At 38.0% G+C, this 5473-nt stretch overlaps 1 protein-coding gene across 4 annotated transcripts in view; it reads right to left on the reverse strand.

The window, feature by feature from the left end:
• pex12 (peroxisomal biogenesis factor 12) overlaps positions 1–3299 on the reverse strand; it is a 9680-nt gene extending 6381 nt beyond the window's left edge. Inside the window, exon 1 of one of the 4 annotated variants that reach the window (XM_017306365.1) lies at positions 3235–3299. The gene's annotated coding sequence lies outside the window, so the exon portion shown is untranslated. The other 3 variants (XM_017306364.1, XM_008415016.2, XM_008415015.1) reach the window with 3 other exon arrangements.
• Positions 3300–5473: the final 2174 nt, after the last annotated feature.

The following is a 5473-nucleotide window of genomic DNA, read 5'->3' on the forward strand; positions in this document are numbered from 1 at the left end:
TGGCCTTGAACTTTTTAAATTTTAATGAAAAGAAAACAGAGGTGATTGTGTTTGGACCCAGTGGCTCCTGTGAGTCCTCCTCTGTTGACCTGGGACACTTGGAGGTTTATTTTAAACCTGTTATTACAGATCTTGGTTTTAAGGTGATTTTAAACTGGACAGCCAAATCAGAACAGTGGTTAAGTCCAGCTTTTATCATTTAAGGCGATTGGCGTCAGTGAAATCTTTTCTTTCCAGGCAGCATTTTGAAACAGTGATCCACACTTTTATTTCAACTCGATTGGATTACTGTAACGCACTTTATCTGGGAGTCAGTCAGTCGCTGCTCTCACGTCTGCAGCTGGTTCAGAATGCAGCTGCACGACTTTTGACAGGAACTCGAAAGAGGGAACATGTGACCCCTGTCCTGGCCTCACTTCACTGGCTGCCGGTATATTTTAGGAATCATTTTAAAATTCTTATGTTTGTTTTTAAATCACTACATAATCTTGCCCCGGCTTACCTCTCTGAGCTTCTTCACCCCTACATACCTTATCAGTCACTCAGGTCAGCAGATCAGCTGCTCTTGGAGGTACCGAGATCCAGGAGGAAGCTCAGAGGGGACAGGGCTTCTCTGTCATTGGCCCAAAGTTATGGAACGACTTGCCTTTGCAGGTCAGAGAGGCCGCTTCACTATCCATTTTTAAAGTTCGTCTTAAAACCCATTTATTTTACTTGGCTTTCAACACCAGCGGGATCTAGTTTTAAATTGTATGTTTGTTTGTTTTGAAACTGTAAGTTTTTATTTTTTTTATTATGTTGTGTTTTAATGTACTTTGTATCAGCTGTGGTCGTTTTAAAGTGCTTTATAAATAAAGTTGGTTTGGTTTGGTAATGCCAATGAAGATTTTTTCTTATTTTACTGTGACACTTGATTTTGATATCTACTTTTACCATTTTACTAAATGGAACCCCCCAGCCCGCTCCTCCTGGGTACTGCAGTGTACAAGCTGAGCACTTCTCCCCTGCCCATCCTCACTCAGTTCCTTCAGACTAGCAACAGCAGTGTACAGTATTATCCTGTTGTTGACTAAAGTTAAATATAGGGCAGTAAGATACTCATTTGTTTTTTGGAAACGTTTTTATGATTGCCCCCTGAATGGCAAGGGGTCTCTTATGTACTTTTAAAATGTACTTTTATATTTATTATTGATTTTTTAAATTACGAGACTGTAAAATTACCATAGACTTTGAGTCTGCAATAAAATCAATTTAAATTTAGCAAGTGTCTGAATATTTAACAATTCCACTACATTCGTAACGTAGTGGAGCACGTACAGCTTAGTTGAACTCTTCAGCTGTGAGGTTGTCTCCAATCATCTATTTAAAATAGAAAACAGAAAGCTGTCTGAGTCAGCCACAAAAACCCACCTTGCTGATGTTGTTCCTGTAAGCAGCAGAACGGCGTCACTAACGTGTCTACATACTACATCAGTATCACGCGGTGATTTGTCAAGAGCTCGAGGTGCGTGAGACCTCACAATAAGGACGCCAACATGGTGTTTCGTTCTCCAGGGTTGAGTTACTTTATAGTTTGCAACCAAAAATCCTTACTGACCAAAGTTACAGCTGACACCACTTCTTCACACAGCACACAGATTCTTCTTCGCTGAGCTTTTCCTGTAGCTCCAGCTCACAGTAGAGAAATTACTGCCGGTGTTATCGATCAACTGGTGGCTAAATCAACTGGTTGAAACCTATGCGCACCGCAGATGTTTCCAAATTGTAGGTGGCTGTGTCGATGCCCGTTTAAAAATGCTACTTGCGTGAAAAAAAACGTTTGCAAAACTTAACTATAAATCCCATTTGACGCAAATGTTTAATGTTGCATGTGAAAATTATGTTTCAAAACAATTTTCTAAAGAACAGCATTCATTGCGCTTCGAAAACACCGCATTTGAGCATAACCAGATCAATGAACAACACAATCCCATTCACGTTCAGGTTCACCAGAATACATTAATTCTAACTCATAAATAGCCGCAATGTAAACCTAAGTGGATAGTTTCTGCTTTTTGTAACCAACACTGATCAGAAAAAACATTGGAATTGACTCTCAAGTACCTGTTATGCGAGTTGCTAACATTACAGGTAAGCAAAAGGTAAATAGTAAATGTCGCATTGTTTAGCGACTTACTACCGTCGCTAACTGTCGCTAAACAATGAGGTGGTTGTCATCATATTTAATAAAATTTAACTCACATACCTGATGATGTTGCTTGTGGTGTTTACGTGTCCAAATAGAAAGGAATATCAAGTAATGTCGATAAGTTGTACTGTAATAAAATCTCATCTAAGTGATATAAAGTTAACAGCTAATGTTGTTGTTGGTGAGATCTAAACAGACAAGCCGAAATTATAATAATAAACGTTCCTACATTACTGTCAGATACCACCAACAGACTATGAGCCATATCTACAGTATTTGTACGTGTGTTCTCTACTTGGAAACAGTTTGCAAGCTGTTGAAGAAGGGAAATCAAATTAAAAACAGAACGAGCCACATTAAGGTTAACTAGTGACAGTCAAACGGGGTCCTCATCGCAGATGTTTGTAAAAAAAAATTAGGTGGCTTTGTCGTTTCCTGATCAAAACGCGACAAACGTAAATAAACATGTGAAAATGTCTCTACTTTCTCCAAGAGCTCTTCAAACCATAATGGTATGAAGGAATATTGAAGAATACATTAAAAGGTCCCTAAAATATACCCCACTTCAAAGGAGACTGTACTAAACAGTCAGAATTTGTACTACCGCCCAGCATTGTTAGAGTAATGACGATCACTTTACGCCTTTTCAGTATTATGTTGACCGAGATGCTCTGCAAACATAAATAAACAGTTATAATATCATGCAAACTAATTCATTGCTCATTTAATGGAAGCCACATAATTTCGTTTTCACTTTAAGACTTCACTGGGCTGCAGAAGCAAAGCTGTGCACCTTGGTAATCTGACAATATTCTTACAGTTAAAGTTTGTCTGGCAAACCTGTTAAACAATATTACCTCCAAAATGTTGGCAGCAAGTGAATTATATTATTTATTTTTGTAGACAATAAAATAAACTGGTCCAAAAAGGGGAACAGACGATGGCGCTGCTAACTAAACTCGTACCAGCGGTCACTGAGTTCTAAGAGCGCCGTTTTAACCACTAAAACACGACAACAGCTGATGTTCCTACCCAGAAACACATGCCTGCTCAAAATTGCATCCCGTCGCGGGAGCGCGCATCGCTCTAAGCTAGTGATGGACCATCTGAATCCAGGCTTCGAGGTTTTAAGGAGTAAAAAGGGGGCGTGTCCGATGAAGCCCCGCTTCGAGGCTTGTGTCGTCTTGCTGAAAACCACGTGACTGGCAACAAACGAGGCCTGGCATTGCATGGGTCACGTGACTGCTTCATTTTGCCTGTCGGTTTTCAAAATAAAAGCGCGATGAGCCGTGCTGCATCGGGTTGTTGTCCTTTTGGTCTCGCATCAGAGGAGAATATTTGTCTTCAGTGGCCAAAATAAAATGAACAATAACTAACATATTTGATGTGTATTGTTGATGATGGCACTCATCAAAATGTAATGTTTGTTACTGCTTTTCTCAATTGTAGAATATGTTGTTTTTTATAACTTTATATTTTTGTTATTTTATGATGTAAATGTCTTTGAACTCCATTGTTGCTGAAATGTGCTACACAAGTAAACTTGATTGATTGTCTGAAATGGAGTCAGCAAGAGGAAAATCTCTGGCATCTGAGAATACTTTGAGATGATCGCTCACAATAAAATTCTTCTTAAATTATAATTAACCCCTCCACCTCCCAATTTCTCACCTTCTGCAAAGTTCCACTATTATTTGTAGTTTGATTAGCAAAGATATATCAGTCTTTCACAGCAGAAATAGATTTAATGGTGTTGCAGAACTAAAATTCAACATCTAGCCAATTATAAATTCAAGAAAAAGTGAACACCTCAACAGGCACTGCACTCCCAAGACACTAAAACATCAAATGTCTTTTTTGTTAAATCAGTCTGACATAAAAGAAAACCCAACACAACCACTGACGTTCAACATAACCCAGGATTAGATTGGCTGCAAATCATTTTAATAATTAAAACATGACAATTAAATATGGTTTAATTGATTTTCCTGTTACTAAATATGAGTTTGATGAAAACTTTGTGACAACATTGCATTTAGTAATTTTTGGAAGAATGATCCAACTGAGTGACAAGGCTGGTACAGTTTCACCAGCAGGTGTCACTAGTGAGCAATGAATGAAGCATCTAGTAATGAACCTTTTTGCAAAGCAAAGGGCTGGAAAGCTTCATTGCTTCATGAGGCTTCATTTGCCCATCACTACTCTAAGCTCTCGCATATTGACGAGAAAACGGACTGAAATATGACCGAAGACAAAATTTTAAAGATATTTGTAACATTATCACGTTTCTTAACCATGTAATCCCTAAAACGGTGGCTTTTATTTTGCAAATTACTTGAAATAAATACGGTTTTTACACCTTTATTGACACATACGAGTCAACATTTTTTCAGTCTGTGTCTGTTGTATACGTTCTCTGCAAATGGTTTGAAATTCTCTGCTTTGTCTTTTGCAGTGGTGGAGAAAATACTGAAAAAATGTACTTAAGTAAAAGTACAAATACACAGACAAAAATGTACTCAAGTAAAAGTAAAACTACCACATTAACATTTGTACTTGAGTAAAAGTAAAAAAGTACTGGCTTTTAAAAATACTTAAGTATTAAAAGTAAAAGTACTTGCTGAATGGATTACCTAATCGCTAATATCATTAAGTGAACCGATTGTATTTCATTTTAATACATTAGAAATGTGCCATTTTAATTAACAATGCCACAGATAAAGCATGTTTTTATTGTTTACTCTGTAACATAGTTTAGACTTAGATATGTGATTCTATGCATCATAATTTCAGGGATGGAAACATCTCATCTCCTGTCCTAACATAACATGAACTTCACTTTTTTGCCACTAGTGGCATTTATTTTTAAAGAAATCCAACAGAARGGGGATGGAAAGAAGGTGGGTGGGAGAGGACAGGCAGCCAAGGAGCCAGTAGCTGAGTTGTAGTCAAGACCACCTACCCAAGACCAAGTCAAGACCAGCACCCCGCGCTATGTGACACAAAAAAAATGAACTTTTGCCTATCGAAATTGCTTCCCAAATTGATCTGAAAGATCCACATTCCCATAAAAAAACTAGATATTAAATACTTAGAGCTGAAATGAATGTAATCAGTAAAGATCCATCCAGAAAAATCGGATTGCTCCTGAATGTCATATCAATGCAGACTTTGGTCGCAGTGTTGTCCCATATATGCGACACCTCAGTCAACACCTCCACACAATAATTCAGCGCATGAGTGACAACTTTTTTCATCGCAGATGCAACATGTGTCTCTGTACAG

Source organism: Poecilia reticulata, linkage group LG8, assembly GCF_000633615.1.
Source record: "Poecilia reticulata strain Guanapo linkage group LG8, Guppy_female_1.0+MT, whole genome shotgun sequence".
NCBI classification, from domain to species: domain Eukaryota; kingdom Metazoa; phylum Chordata; class Actinopteri; order Cyprinodontiformes; family Poeciliidae; genus Poecilia; species Poecilia reticulata.